Genomic DNA, 16,372 nt, shown 5'->3' on the forward strand with positions numbered 1-16,372 from the left:
GGCCAAAATCTACAGGTAGGCACTTTGCAAAAAACACCTCTGTTTTCCTTCACCAATTTGGCTGTGTCCACGTTGCGCTTTGGGGCATTTCCTGTCACGGGCGCTAGGCCTACCCACACAAGTGAGGTATCATTTTTATCGGGAGACGTGGGGGAACGCTGGGTGGAAGGAAATTCGTGGCTCCTCTCAGATTCCAGAACTTTCTGCCACAGAAATGTGAGGAACATGTGTTTTTTTAGCCAAATTTTGAGGTTTGCAAAGGATTCTGGGTAACAGAACCTGGTCCGAGCCACACAAGTCACCCCATCTTGGATTCCCCTAGGTCTCTAGTTTTCAGAAATGCACAGGTTTGGTAGGTTTCCCTAGGTGGCGGCTGAGCTACAGGCCAAAATCTACAGGTAGGCACTTTGCAAAAAACACCTCTGTTTTCCTTCACCAATTTGGCTGAGTCCACGTTGCGCTTTGGGGCATTTCCTGTCACGGGCGCTAGGCCTACCCACACAAGTGAGGTATCATTTTTATCGGGAGACGTGGGGGAACGCTGGGTGGAAGGAAATTCATGGCTCCTCTCAGATTCCAGAGCTTTCTGCCACAGAAATGTAAGGAACATGTGTTTTTTTAGCCAAATTTTGAGGTTTGCAAAGGATTCTGGGTAACAGAACCTGGTCCGACCCTCACAAGTCACCCCATCTTGGATTCCCCTAGGTCTCTAGTTTTCAGAAATGCACAGGTTTGGTAGGTTTCCCTAGGTGGCGGCTGAGCTACAGGCCAAAATCTACAGGTAGGCACTTTGCAAAAAACACCTCTGTTTTCCTTCACCAATTTGGCTGTGTCCACGTTGCGCTTTGGGGCATTTCCTGTCACGGGCGCTAGGCCAACCCACACAAGTGAGGTATAATTTTTATCGGGAGACGTGGGGGAACACTGGGTGGAAGGAAATTCGTGGCTCCTCTCAGATTCCAGAACTTTCTGCCACAGAAATGTGAGGAACATGTGTTTTTTTAGTCAAATTTTGAGGTTTGCAAAGGATTCTGGGTAACAGAACCTGGTCCGAGCCACACAAGTCACCCCATCTTGGATTCCCCTAGGTCTCTAGTTTTCAGAAATGCACAGGTTTGGTAGGTTTCCCTAGGTGGCGGCTGAGCTAGAGGCCAAAATCTACAGGTAGGCACTTTGCAAAAAACACCTCTGTTTTCCTTCACAAATTTGGATGTGTCCACGTTGCGCTTTGGGGCGTTTCCTGTCGCGGGCGCTAGGCCTACCCACACAAGTGAGGTATCATTTTTATCGGGAGACGTGGGGGAACGCTGGCTGGAAGGAAATTTGTGGCTCCTCTCAGATTCCAGAACTTTCTGCCACAGAAATGTGAGGAACATGTGTTTTTTTAGCCAAATTTTGAGGTTTGCAAAGGATTCTGGGTAACAGAACCTGGTCCGAGCCACACAAGTCACCCCATCTTGGATTCCCCTAGGTCTCTAGTTTTCAGAATTGCACAGGTTTGGTAGGTTTCCCTAGGTGGCGGCTGAGCTAGAGGCCAAAATCTACAGGTAGGCACTTTGCAAAAAACACCTCTGTTTTCCTTCACAAATTTGGATGTGTCCACGTTGCGCTTTGGGGTGTTTCCTGTCGCGGGCGCTAGGTCTACCCACACAAGTGAGGTATCATTTTTATCGGGAGACGTGGGGGAATGCTGGGTGGTAGGAAATTCGTGGCTCCTCTCAGATTCCAGAACTTTCTGCCACAGAAATGTGAGGAACATGTGTTTTTTTAGCCAAATTTTGAGATTTGCAAAGGATTCTGGGTAACAGAACCTGGTCCGAGCCACACAAGTCACCCCATCTTGGATTCCCCTAGGTCTCTAGTTTTCAGAAATGCACAGGTTTGGTAGGTTTCCCTAGGTGGCGGCTGAGCTACAAGCCAAAATCTACAGGTAGGCACTTTGCAAAAAACACCTCTGTTTTCCTTCACCAATTTGGCTGTGTCCACGTTGCGCTTTGGGACATTTCCTGTCACGGGCACTAGGCCTACCCACACAAGTGAGGTATCATTTTTATCGGGAGACGTGGGGGAACGCTGGGTGGAAGGAAATTCGTGGCTCCTCTCAGATTCCAGAACTTTCTGCCACAGAAATGTAAGGAACATGTGTTTTTTTAGCCAAATTTTGAGGTTTGCAAAGGATTCTGGGTAACAGAACCTGGTCCGAGCCACACAAGTCACCCCATCTTGGATTCCCCTAGGTCTCTAGTTTTCAGAAATGCACAGGTTTGGTAGGTTTCCCTAGGTGGCGGCTGAGCTACAAGCCAAAATCTACAGGTAGGCACTTTGCAAAAAACACCTCTGTTTTCCTTCACCAATTTGGCTGTGTCCACGTTGCGCTTTGGGACATTTCCTGTCACGGGCACTAGGCCTACCCACACAAGTGAGGTATCATTTTTATCGGGAGACGTGGGGGAACGCTGGGTGGAAGGAAATTCGTGGCTCCTCTCAGATTCCAGAACTTTCTGCCACAGAAATGTGAGGAACATGTGTTTTTTTAGCCAAATTTTGAGGTTTGCAAAGGATTCTGGGTAACAGAACCTGGTCCGAGCCACACAAGTCACCCCATCTTGGATTCCCCTAGGTCTCTAGTTTTCAGAAATGCACAGGTTTGGTAGGTTTCCCTAGGTGGCGGCTGAGCTACAAGCCAAAATCTACAGGTAGGCACTTTGCAAAAAACACCTCTGTTTTCCTTCACCAATTTGGCTGTGTCCACGTTGCGCTTTGGGGCATTTCCTGTCACGGGCACTAGGCCTACCCACACAAGTGAGGTATCATTTTTATCGGGAGACGTGGGGGAACGCTGGGTGGAAGGAAATTCGTGGCTCCTCTCAGATTCCAGAACTTTCTGCCACAGAAATGTGAGGAACATGTGTTTTTTTAGCCAAATTTTGAGGTTTGCAAAGGATTCTGGGTAACAGAACCTGGTCCGAGCCACACAAGTCACCCCATCTTGGATTCCCCTAGGTCTCTAGTTTTTAGAAATGCACAGGATTGGTAGGTTTCCCTAGGTGGCGACTGAGCTACAGGCCAAAATCTACAGGTAGGCACTTTGCAAAAAACACCTCTGTTTTCCTTCACCAATTTGGCTGTGTCCACGTTGCGCTTTGGGGCATTTCCTGTCACGGGCGCTAGGCCTACCCACACAAGTGAGGTATCATTTTTATCGGGAGACTTGGGGGAATGCTGGGTGGAAGGAAATTCGTGGCTGCTCTCAGATTCCAGAACTTTCTGCCACAGAAATGTAAGGAAGATGTGTTTTTTTAGCCACATTTTGAGGTTTGCAAAGGATTCTGGGTAACAGAACCTTGTCCGAGCCACACAAGTCACCCCATCTTGGATTCCCCTAGGTCTCTAGTTTTCAGAAAGGCACAGGTTTGGTAGGTTTCCCTAGGTGGCGGCTGAGCTACAGGCCAAAATCTACAGGTAGGCACATTGCAAAAAACACCTCTGTTTTACTTCACCAATTTGGCTGTGTCCACGTTGCGCTTTGGGGCATTTCCTGTCACGGGCGCTAGGCCTACCCACACAAGTGAGGTATCATTTTTATCGGGAGACGTGGGGGAACGCTGGGTGGAAGGAAATTCGTGGCTCCTCTCAGATTCCAGAACTTTCTGCCACAGAAATGTGAGGAACATGTGTTTTTTTAGCCAAATTTTGAGGTTTGCAAAGGATTCTGGGTAACAGAACCTGGTCCGAGCCACACAAGTCACCCCATCTTGGATTCCCCTAGGTCTCTAGTTTTCAGAAATGCACAGGTTTGGTAGGTTTCCCTAGGTGGCGGCTGAGCTACAGGCCAAAATCTACAGGTAGGCACTTTGCAAAAAACACCTCTGTTTTCCTTCACCAATTTGGCTGTGTCCACGTTGCGCTTTGGGGCATTTCCTGTCACGGGCGCTAGGCCTACCCACACAAGTGAAGTATCATTTTTATCGGGAGACGTGGGGGAACGCTGGGTGGAAGGAAATTCGTGGCTCCTCTCAGATTCCAGAACTTTCTGCCACAGAAATGGGAGGAACATGTGTTTTTTTAGTCAAATTTTGAGGTTTGCAAAGGATTTTGGGTAACAGAACCTGGTCCGAGCCACACAAGTCACCCCATCTTGGATTCCCCTAGGTCTCTAGTTTTCAGAAATGCACCGGTTTGGTAGGTTTCCCTAGGTGGCGGCTGAGCTACAGGCCAAAATCTACAGGTAGGCACTTTGCAAAAAACACCTCTGTTTTCCTTCACCAATTTGGCTGTGTCCACGTTGCGCTTTGGGGCATTTCCTGTCACGGGCGCTAGGCCTACCCACACAAGTGAGGTATCATTTTTATCGGGAGACGTGGGGGAACGCTGGATGGAAGGAAATTCGTGGCTCCTCTCAGATTCCAGAACTTTCTGCCACAGAAATGTGAGGAACATGTGTTTTTTTAGCCAAATTTTGAGGTTTGCAAAGGATTCTGGGTAACAGAACCTGGTCCGAGCCACACAAGTCACCCCATCTTGGATTCCCCTAGGTCTCTAGTTTTCAGAAATGCACAGGTTTGGTAGGTTTCCCTAGGTGGCGGCTGAGCTACAGGCCAAAATCTACAGGTAGGCACTTTGCAAAAAACACCTCTGTTTTCCTTCACCAATTTGGCTGAGTCCACGTTGCGCTTTGGGGCATTTCCTGTCACGGGCGCTAGGCCTACCCACACAAGTGAGGTATCATTTTTATCGGGAGACGTGGGGGAACGCTGGGTGGAAGGAAATTCGTGGCTCCTCTCAGATTCCAGAACTTTCTGCCACAGAAATGTGAGGAACATGTGTTTTTTTAGCCAAATTTTGAGGTTTGCAAAGGATTCTGGGTAACAGAACCTGGTCCGAGCCACACAAGTCACCCCATCTTGGATTCCCCTAGGTCTCTAGTTTTCAGAAATGCACAGGTTTGGTAGGTTTCCCTAGGTGGCGGCTGAGCTACAGGCCAAAATCTACAGGTAGGCACTTTGCAAAAAACACCTCTGTTTTCCTTCACCAATTTGGCTGTGTCCACGTTGCGCTTTGGGGCATTTCCTGTCACGGGCGCTAGGCCAACCCACACAAGTGAGGTATAATTTTTATCGGGAGACGTGGGGGAACACTGGGTGGAAGGAAATTCGTGGCTCCTCTCAGATTCCAGAACTTTCTGCCACAGAAATGTGAGGAACATGTGTTTTTTTAGTCAAATTTTGAGGTTTGCAAAGGATTCTGGGTAACAGAACCTGGTCCGAGCCACACAAGTCACCCCATCTTGGATTCCCCTAGGTCTCTAGTTTTCAGAAATGCACAGGTTTGGTAGGTTTCCCTAGGTGGCGGCTGAGCTAGAGGCCAAAATCTACAGGTAGGCACTTTGCAAAAAACACCTCTGTTTTCCTTCACAAATTTGGATGTGTCCACGTTGCGCTTTGGGGCGTTTCCTGTCGCGGGCGCTAGGCCTACCCACACAAGTGAGGTATCATTTTTATCGGGAGACGTGGGGGAACGCTGGCTGGAAGGAAATTTGTGGCTCCTCTCAGATTCCAGAACTTTCTGCCACAGAAATGTGAGGAACATGTGTTTTTTTAGCCAAATTTTGAGGTTTGCAAAGGATTCTGGGTAACAGAACCTGGTCCGAGCCACACAAGTCACCCCATCTTGGATTCCCCTAGGTCTCTAGTTTTCAGAATTGCACAGGTTTGGTAGGTTTCCCTAGGTGGCGGCTGAGCTAGAGGCCAAAATCTACAGGTAGGCACTTTGCAAAAAACACCTCTGTTTTCCTTCACAAATTTGGATGTGTCCACGTTGCGCTTTGGGGTGTTTCCTGTCGCGGGCGCTAGGTCTACCCACACAAGTGAGGTATCATTTTTATCGGGAGACGTGGGGGAATGCTGGGTGGTAGGAAATTCGTGGCTCCTCTCAGATTCCAGAACTTTCTGCCACAGAAATGTGAGGAACATGTGTTTTTTTAGCCAAATTTTGAGATTTGCAAAGGATTCTGGGTAACAGAACCTGGTCCGAGCCACACAAGTCACCCCATCTTGGATTCCCCTAGGTCTCTAGTTTTCAGAAATGCACAGGTTTGGTAGGTTTCCCTAGGTGGCGGCTGAGCTACAAGCCAAAATCTACAGGTAGGCACTTTGCAAAAAACACCTCTGTTTTCCTTCACCAATTTGGCTGTGTCCACGTTGCGCTTTGGGACATTTCCTGTCACGGGCACTAGGCCTACCCACACAAGTGAGGTATCATTTTTATCGGGAGACGTGGGGGAACGCTGGGTGGAAGGAAATTCGTGGCTCCTCTCAGATTCCAGAACTTTCTGCCACAGAAATGTAAGGAACATGTGTTTTTTTAGCCAAATTTTGAGGTTTGCAAAGGATTCTGGGTAACAGAACCTGGTCCGAGCCACACAAGTCACCCCATCTTGGATTCCCCTAGGTCTCTAGTTTTCAGAAATGCACAGGTTTGGTAGGTTTCCCTAGGTGGCGGCTGAGCTACAAGCCAAAATCTACAGGTAGGCACTTTGCAAAAAACACCTCTGTTTTCCTTCACCAATTTGGCTGTGTCCACGTTGCGCTTTGGGGCATTTCCTGTCACGGGCGCTAGGCCTACCCACACAAGTGAGGTATCATTTTTATCGGGAGACGTGGGGGAACGCTGGGTGGAAGGAAATTCGTGGCTCCTCTCAGATTCCAGAACTTTCTGCCACAGAAATGTGAGGAACATGTGTTTTTTTAGCCAAATTTTGAGGTTTGCAAAGGATTCTGGGTAACAGAACCTGGTCCGAGCCACACAAGTCACCCCATCTTGGATTCCCCTAGGTCTCTAGTTTTTAGAAATGCACAGGATTGGTAGGTTTCCCTAGGTGGCGACTGAGCTACAGGCCAAAATCTACAGGTAGGCACTTTGCAAAAAACACCTCTGTTTTCCTTCACCAATTTGGCTGTGTCCACGTTGCGCTTTGGGGCATTTCCTGTCACGGGCGCTAGGCCTACCCACACAAGTGAGGTATCATTTTTATCGGGAGACTTGGGGGAATGCTGGGTGGAAGGAAATTCGTGGCTGCTCTCAGATTCCAGAACTTTCTGCCACAGAAATGTAAGGAAGATGTGTTTTTTTAGCCACATTTTGAGGTTTGCAAAGGATTCTGGGTAACAGAACCTGGTCCGAGCCACACAAGTCACCCCATCTTGGATTCCCCTAGGTCTCTAGTTTTCAGAAATGCACAGGTTTGGTAGGTTTCCCTAGGTGGAGGCTGAGCTAGAGGCCAAAATCTACAGGTAGGCACTTTGCAAAAAACACCTCTGTTTTCCTTCACAAATTTGGATGTGTCCATGTTGCGCTTTGGGGCGTTTCCTGTCGCGGGCGCTAGGCCTACCCACACAAGTGAGGTATCATTTTTATCGGGAGACGTGGGGGAACGCTGGCTGGAAGGAAATTTGTGGCTCCTCTCAGATTCCAGAACTTTCTGCCACAGAAATGTAAGGAACATGTGTTTTTTTAGCCAAATTTTGAGGTTTGCAAAGGATTCTGGGTAACAGAACCTGGTCCGAGCCACACAAGTCACCCCATCTTGGATTCCCCTAGGTCTCTAGTTTTCAGAAATGCACAGGTTTGGTAGGTTTCCCTAGGTGGCGGCTGAGCTACAAGCCAAAATCTACAGGTAGGCACTTTGCAAAAAACACCTCTGTTTTCCTTCACCAATTTGGCTGTGTCCACGTTGCGCTTTGGGGCATTTCCTGTCACGGGCGCTAGGCCTACCCACACAAGTGAGGTATCATTTTTATCGGGAGACGTGGGGGAACGCTGGGTGGAAGGAAATTCGTGGCTCCTCTCAGATTCCAGAACTTTCTGCCACAGAAATGTGAGGAACATGTGTTTTTTTAGCCAAATTTTGAGGTTTGCAAAGGATTCTGGGTAACAGAACCTGGTCCGAGCCACACAAGTCACCCCATCTTGGATTCCCCTAGGTCTCTAGTTTTTAGAAATGCACAGGATTGGTAGGTTTCCCTAGGTGGCGACTGAGCTACAGGCCAAAATCTACAGGTAGGCACTTTGCAAAAAACACCTCTGTTTTCCTTCACCAATTTGGCTGTGTCCACGTTGCGCTTTGGGGCATTTCCTGTCACGGGCGCTAGGCCTACCCACACAAGTGAGGTATCATTTTTATCGGGAGACTTGGGGGAACGCTGGGTGGAAGGAAATTCGTGGCTGCTCTCAGATTCCAGAACTTTCTGCCACAGAAATGTAAGGAAGATGTGTTTTTTTAACCACATTTTGAGGTTTGCAAAGGATTCTGGGTAACAGAACCTGGTCCGAGCCACACAAGTCACCCCATCTTGGATTCCCCTAGGTCTCTAGTTTTCAGAAAGGCACAGGTTTGGTAGGTTTCCCTAGGTGGCGGCTGAGCTACAGGCCAAAATCTACAGGTAGGCACATTGCAAAAAACACCTCTGTTTTACTTCACCAATTTGGCTGTGTCCACGTTGCGCTTTGGGGCATTTCCTGTCACGGGCGCTAGGCCTACCCACACAAGTGAGGTATCATTTTTATCGGGAGACGTGGGGGAACGCTGGGTGGAAGGATATTCGTGGCTCCTCTCAGATTCCAGAACTTTCTGCCACAGAAATGTAAGGAACATGTGTTTTTTTAGCCAAATTTTGAGGTTTGCAAAGGATTCTGGGTAACAGAACCTGGTCCGAGCCACACAAGTCACCCCATCTTGGATTCCCCTAGGTCTCTAGTTTTCAGAAATGCACAGGTTTGGTAGGTTTCCCTAGGTGGCGGCTGAGCTACAGGCCAAAATCTACAGGTAGGCACTTTGCAAAAAACACCTCTGTTTTCCTTCACCAATTTGGCTGTGTCCACGTTGCGCTTTGGGGCATTTCCTGTCACGGGCGCTAGGCCTACCCACACAAGTGAAGTATCATTTTTATCGGGAGACGTGGGGGAACGCTGGGTGGAAGGAAATTCGTGGCTCCTCTCAGATTCCAGAACTTTCTGCCACAGAAATGGGAGGAACATGTGTTTTTTTAGCCAAATTTTGAGGTTTGCAAAGGATTCTGGGTAACAGAACCTGGTCCGAGCCACACAAGTCACCCCATCTTGGATTCCCCTAGGTCTCTAGTTTTCAGAAATGCACAGGTTTGGTAGGTTTCCCTAGATGGCGGCTGAGCTACAGGCCAAAATCTACAGGTAGGCACTTTGCAAAAAACACCTCTGTTTTCCTTCACCAATTTGGCTGTGTCCACGTTGCGCTTTGGGGCATTTCCTGTCACGGGCGCTAGGCCTACCCACACAAGTGAGGTATCATTTTTATCGGGAGACGTGGGGGAACGCTGGGTGGAAGGAAATTCGTGGCTCCTCTCAGATTCCAGAACTTTCTGCCACAGAAATGTGAGGAACATGTGTTTTTTTAGCCAAATTTTGAGGTTTGCAAAGGATTCTGGGTAACAGAACCTGGTCCGAGCCACACAAGTCACCCCATCTTGGATTCCCCTACGTCTCTAGTTTTCAGAAATGCACAGGTTTGGTAGGTTTCCCTAGGTGGCGGCTGAGCTACAGGCCAAAATCTACAGGTAGGCACTTTGCAAAAAACACCTCTGTTTTCCTTCACCAATTTGGCTGAGTCCACGTTGCACTTTGGGGCATTTCCTGTCACGGGCGCTAGGCCTACCCACACAAGTGAGGTATCATTTTTATCGGGAGACGTGGGGGAACGCTGGGTGGAAGGAAATTCATGGCTCCTCTAAGATTCCAGAACTTTCTGCCACAGAAATGTAAGGAACATGTGTTTTTTTAGCCAAATTTTGAGGTTTGCAAAGGATTCTGGGTAACAGAACCTGGTCCGAGCCTCACAAGTCACCCCATCTTGGATTCCCCTAGGTCTCTAGTTTTCAGAAATGCACAGGTTTGGTAGGTTTCCCTAGGTGGCGGCTGAGCTACAGGCCAAAATCTACAGGTTGGCACTTTGCAAAAAACACCTCTGTTTTCCTTCACCAATTTGGCTGTGTCCACGTTGCGCTTTGGGGCATTTCCTGTCACGGGCGCTAGGCCAACCCACACAAGTGAGGTATAATTTTTATCGGGAGACGTGGGGGAACACTGGGTGGAAGGAAATTCGTGGCTCCTCTCAGATTCCAGAACTTTCTGCCACAGAAATGTGAGGAACATGTGTTTTTTTAGTCAAATTTTGAGGTTTGCAAAGGATTCTGGGTAACAGAACCTGGTCCGAGCCACACAAGTCACCCCATCTTGGATTCCCCTAGGTCTCTAGTTTTCAGAAATGCACAGGTTTGGTAGGTTTCCCTAGGTGGCGGCTGAGCTAGAGGCCAAAATCTACAGGTAGGCACTTTGCAAAAAACACCTCTGTTTTCCTTCACAAATTTGGATGTGTCCACGTTGCGCTTTGGGGCGTTTCCTGTCACGGGCGCTAGGTCTACCCACACAAGTGAGGTATCATTTTTATCGGGAGACGTGGGGGAACGCTGGCTGGAAGGAAATTTGTGGCTCCTCTCAGATTCCAGAACTTTCTGCCACAGAAATGTGAGGAACATGTGTTTTTTTAGCCAAATTTTGAGGTTTGCAAAGGATTCTGGGTAACAGAACCTGGTCCGAGCCACACAAGTCACCCCATCTTGGATTCCCCTAGGTCTCTAGTTTTCAGAATTGCACAGGTTTGGTAGGTTTCCCTAGGTGGCGGCTGAGCTAGAGGCCAAAATCTACAGGTAGGCACTTTGCAAAAAACACCTCTGTTTTCCTTCACAAATTTGGATGAGTCTACGTTGCGCTTTGGGGTGTTTCCTGTCGCGGGCGCTAGGTCTACCCACACAAGTGAGGTATCATTTTTATCGGGAGACGTGGGGGAACGCTGGGTGGAAGGAAATTCGTGGCTCCTCTCAGATTCCAGAACTTTCTGCCACAGAAATGGGAGGAACATGTGGTTTTTTAGCCAAATTTTGAGGTTTGCAAAGGATTCTGGGTAACAGAACCTGGTCCGAGCCACACAAGTCACCCCATCTTGGATTCCCCTAGGTCTCTAGTTTTCAGAAATGCACAGGTTTGGTAGGTTTCCCTAGGTGGCGGCTGAGCTACAGGCCAAAATCTACAGGTAGGCACTTTGCAAAAAACACCTCTGTTTTCCTTCACAAATTTGGATGTGTCCACGTTGCGCTTTGGGGCGTTTCCTGTCACGGGCGCTAGGCCTACCCACACAAGTGAGGTATCATTTTTATCGGGAGACGTGGGGGAACGCTGGCTGGAAGGAAATTTGTGGCTCCTCTCAGATTCCAGAACTTTCTGCCACAGAAATGTGAGGAACATGTGTTTTTTTAGCCAAATTTTGAGGTTTGCAAAGGATTCTGGGTAACAGAACCTGGTCCGAGCCACACAAGTCACCACATCTTGGATTCCCCTAGGTCTCTAGTTTTCAGAATTGCACAGGTTTGGTAGGTTTCCCTAGGTGGCGGCTGAGCTAGAGGCCAAAATCTACAGGTAGGCACTTTGCAAAAAACACCTCTGTTTTCCTTCACAAATTTGGATGTGTCCACGTTGCGCTTTGGGGTGTTTCCTGTCGCGGGCGCTAGGTCTACCCACACAAGTGAGGTATCATTTTTATCGGGAGACGTGGGGGAACGCTGGGTGGAAGGAAATTCGTGGCTCCTCTCAGATTCCAGAACTTTCTGCCACAGAAATGGGAGGAACATGTGTTTTTTTAGCCAAATCTTGAGGTTTGCAAAGGATTCTGGGTAACAGAACCTGGTCCGAGCCACACAAGTCACCCCATCTTGGATTCCCCTAGGTCTCTAGTTTTCAGAAATGCACAGGTTTGGTAGGTTTCCCTAGGTGGCGGCTGAGCTACAGGCCAAAATCTACAGGTAGGCACTTTGCAAAAAACACCTCTGTTTTCCTTCACCAATTTAGCTGTGTCCACGTTGCGCTTTGGGGCATTTCCTGTCACGGGCGCTAGGCCTACCCACACAAGTGAGGTATCATTTTTATCGGGAGACGTGGGGGAACGCTGGGTGGAAGGAAATTCGTGGCTCCTCTCAGATTCCAGAACTTTCTGCCACAGAAATGTGAGGAACATGTGTTTTTTTAGCCAAATTTTGAGGTTTGCAAAGGATTCTGGGTAACAGAACCTGGTCCGAGCCACACATGTCACCCCATCTTGGATTCCCCTAGGTCTCTAGTTTTCAGAAATGCACAGGTTTGGTAGGTTTCCCTAGGTGGCGGCTGAGCTACAGGCCAAAATCTACAGGTAGGCACTTTGCAAAAAACACCTCTGTTTTCCTTCACCAATTTGGCTGAGTCCACGTTGCGCTTTGGGGCATTTCCTGTCACGGGCGCTAGGCCTACCCACACAAGTGAGGTATCATTTTTATCGGGAGACGTGGGGGAACGCTGGGTGGAAGGAAATTCATGGCTCCTCTCAGATTCCAGAGCTTTCTGCCACAGAAATGTAAGGAACATGTGTTTTTTTAGCCAAATTTTGAGGTTTGCAAAGGATTCTGGGTAACAGAACCTGGTCCGACCCTCACAAGTCACCCCATCTTGGATTCCCCTAGGTCTCTAGTTTTCAGAAATGCACAGGTTTGGTAGGTTTCCCTAGGTGGCGGCTGAGCTACAGGCCAAAATCTACAGGTAGGCACTTTGCAAAAAACACCTCTGTTTTCCTTCACCAATTTGGCTGTGTCCACGTTGCGCTTTGGGGCATTTCCTGTCACGGGCGCTAGGCCAACCCACACAAGTGAGGTATAATTTTTATCGGGAGACGTGGGGGAACACTGGGTGGAAGGAAATTCGTGGCTCCTCTCAGATTCCAGAACTTTCTGCCACAGAAATGTGAGGAACATGTGTTTTTTTAGTCAAATTTTGAGGTTTGCAAAGGATTCTGGGTAACAGAACCTGGTCCGAGCCACACAAGTCACCCCATCTTGGATTCCCCTAGGTCTCTAGTTTTCAGAAATGCACAGGTTTGGTAGGTTTCCCTAGGTGGCGGCTGAGCTACAGGCCAAAATCTACAGGTAGGCACTTTGCAAAAAACACCTCTGTTTTCCTTCACAAATTTGGATGTGTCCACGTTGCGCTTTGGGGCGTTTCCTGTCGCGGGCGCTAGGCCTACCCACACAAGTGAGGTATCATTTTTATCGGGAGACGTGGGGGAACGCTGGCTGGAAGGAAATTTGTGGCTCCTCTCAGATTCCAGAACTTTCTGCCACAGAACTGTGAGGAACATGTGTTTTTTTAGCCAAATTTTGAGGTTTGCAAAGGATTCTGGGTAACAGAACCTGGTCCGAGCCACACAAGTCACCCCATCTTGGATTCCCCTAGGTCTCTAGTTTTCAGAATTGCACAGGTTTGGTAGGTTTCCCTAGGTGGCGGCTGAGCTAGAGGCCAAAATCTACAGGTAGGCACTTTGCAAAAAACACCTCTGTTTTCCTTCACAAATTTGGATGTGTCCACGTTGCGCTTTGGGGTGTTTCCTGTCGCGGGCGCTAGGTCTACCCACACAAGTGAGGTATCATTTTTATCGGGAGACGTGGGGGAATGCTGGGTGGTAGGAAATTCGTGGCTCCTCTCAGATTCCAGAACTTTCTGCCACAGAAATGTGAGGAACATGTGTTTTTTTAGCCAAATTTTGAGATTTGCAAAGGATTCTGGGTAACAGAACCTGGTCCGAGCCACACAAGTCACCCCATCTTGGATTCCCCTAGGTCTCTAGTTTTCAGAAATGCACAGGTTTGGTAGGTTTCCCTAGGTGGCGGCTGAGCTACAAGCCAAAATCTACAGGTAGGCACTTTGCAAAAAACACCTCTGTTTTCCTTCACCAATTTGGCTGTGTCCACGTTGCGCTTTGGGACATTTCCTGTCACGGGCACTAGGCCTACCCACACAAGTGAGGTATCATTTTTATCGGGAGACGTGGGGGAACGCTGGGTGGAAGGAAATTCGTGGCTCCTCTCAGATTCCAGAACTTTCTGCCACAGAAATGTAAGGAACATGTGTTTTTTTAGCCAAATTTTGAGGTTTGCAAAGGATTCTGGGTAACAGAACCTGGTCCGAGCCACACAAGTCACCCCATCTTGGATTCCCCTAGGTCTCTAGTTTTCAGAAATGCACAGGTTTGGTAGGTTTCCCTAGGTGGCGGCTGAGCTACAAGCCAAAATCTACAGGTAGGCACTTTGCAAAAAACACCTCTGTTTTCCTTCACCAATTTGGCTGTTTCCACGTTGCGCTTTGGGGCATTTCCTGTCACGGGCGCTAGGCCTACCCACACAAGTGAGGTATCATTTTTATCGGGAGACGTGGGGGAACGCTGGGTGGAAGGAAATTCGTGGCTCCTCTCAGATTCCAGAACTTTCTGCCACAGAAATGTGAGGAACATGTGTTTTTTTAGCCAAATTTTGAGGTTTGCAAAGGATTCTGGGTAACAGAACCTGGTCCGAGCCACACAAGTCACCCCATCTTGGATTCCCCTAGGTCTCTAGTTTTTAGAAATGCACAGGATTGGTAGGTTTCCCTAGGTGGCGACTGAGCTACAGGCCAAAATCTACAGGTAGGCACTTTGCAAAAAACACCTCTGTTTTCCTTCACCAATTTGGCTGTGTCCACGTTGCGCTTTGGGGCATTTCCTGTCACGGGCGCTAGGCCTACCCACACAAGTGAGGTATCATTTTTATCGGGAGACTTGGGGGAATGCTGGGTGGAAGGAAATTCGTGGCTGCTCTCAGATTCCAGAACTTTCTGCCACAGAAATGTAAGGAAGATGTGTTTTTTTAGCCACATTTTGAGGTTTGCAAAGGATTCTGGGTAACAGAACCTTGTCCGAGCCACACAAGTCACCCCATCTTGGATTCCCCTAGGTCTCTAGTTTTCAGAAAGGCACAGGTTTGGTAGGTTTCCCTAGGTGGCGGCTGAGCTACAGGCCAAAATCTACAGGTAGGCACATTGCAAAAAACACCTCTGTTTTACTTCACCAATTTGGCTGTGTCCACGTTGCGCTTTGGGGCATTTCCTGTCACGGGCGCTAGGCCTACCCACACAAGTGAGGTATCATTTTTATCGGGAGACGTGGGGGAACGCTGGGTGGAAGGAAATTCGTGGCTCCTCTCAGATTCCAGAACTTTCTGCCACAGAAATGTAAGGAACATGTGTTTTTTTAGCCAAATTTTGAGGTTTGCAAAGGATTCTGGGTAACAGAACCTGGTCCGAGCCACACAAGTCACCCCATCTTGGATTCCCCTAGGTCTCTAGTTTTCAGAAATGCACAGGTTTGGTAGGTTTCCCTAGGTGGCGGCTGAGCTACAGGCCAAAATCTACAGGTAGGCACTTTGCAAAAAACACCTCTGTTTTCCTTCACCAATTTGGCTGTGTCCACGTTGCGCTTTGGGGCATTTCCTGTCACGGGCGCTAGGCCTACCCACACAAGTGAAGTATCATTTTTATCGGGAGACGTGGGGGAACGCTGGGTGGAAGGAAATTCGTGGCTCCTCTCAGATTCCAGAACTTTCTGCCACAGAAATGGGAGGAACATGTGTTTTTTTAGTCAAATTTTGAGGTTTGCAAAGGATTCTGGGTAACAGAACCTGGTCCGAGCCACACAAGTCACCCCATCTTGGATTCCCCTAGGTCTCTAGTTTTCAGAAATGCACCGGTTTGGTAGGTTTCCCTAGGTGGCGGCTGAGCTACAGGCCAAAATCTACAGGTAGGCACTTTGCAAAAAACACCTCTGTTTTCCTTCACCAATTTGGCTGTGTCCACGTTGCGCTTTGGGGCATTTCCTGTCACGGGCGCTAGGCCTACCCACACAAGTGAGGTATCATTTTTATCGGGAGACGTGGGGGAACGCTGGGTGGAAGGAAATTCGTGGCTCCTCTCAGATTCCAGAACTTTCTGCCACAGAAATGTGAGGAACATGTGTTTTTTTAGCCAAATTTTGAGGTTTGCAAAGGATTCTGGGTAACAGAACCTGGTCCGAGCCACACAAGTCACCCCATCTTGGATTCCCCTAGGTCTCTAGTTTTCAGAAATGCACAGGTTTGGTAGGTTTCCCTAGGTGGCGGCTGAGCTACAGGCCAAAATCTACAGGTAGGCACTTTGCAAAAAACACCTCTGTTTTCCTTCACCAATTTGGCTGAGTCCACGTTGCGCTTTGGGGCATTTCCTGTCACGGGCGCTAGGCCTACCCACACAAGTGAGGTATCATTTTTATCGGGAGACGTGGGGGAACGCTGGGTGGAAGGAAATTCGTGGCTCCTCTCAGATTCCAGAACTTTCTGCCACAGAAATGTGAGGAACATGTGTTTTTTTAGCCAAATTTTGAGGTTTGCAAAGGATTCTGGGTAACAGAACCTGGTCC

The sequence above is a fragment of the Pleurodeles waltl genome, chromosome 7 (assembly GCF_031143425.1).
Source record: "Pleurodeles waltl isolate 20211129_DDA chromosome 7, aPleWal1.hap1.20221129, whole genome shotgun sequence".
Lineage (NCBI taxonomy): Eukaryota > Metazoa > Chordata > Amphibia > Caudata > Salamandridae > Pleurodeles > Pleurodeles waltl.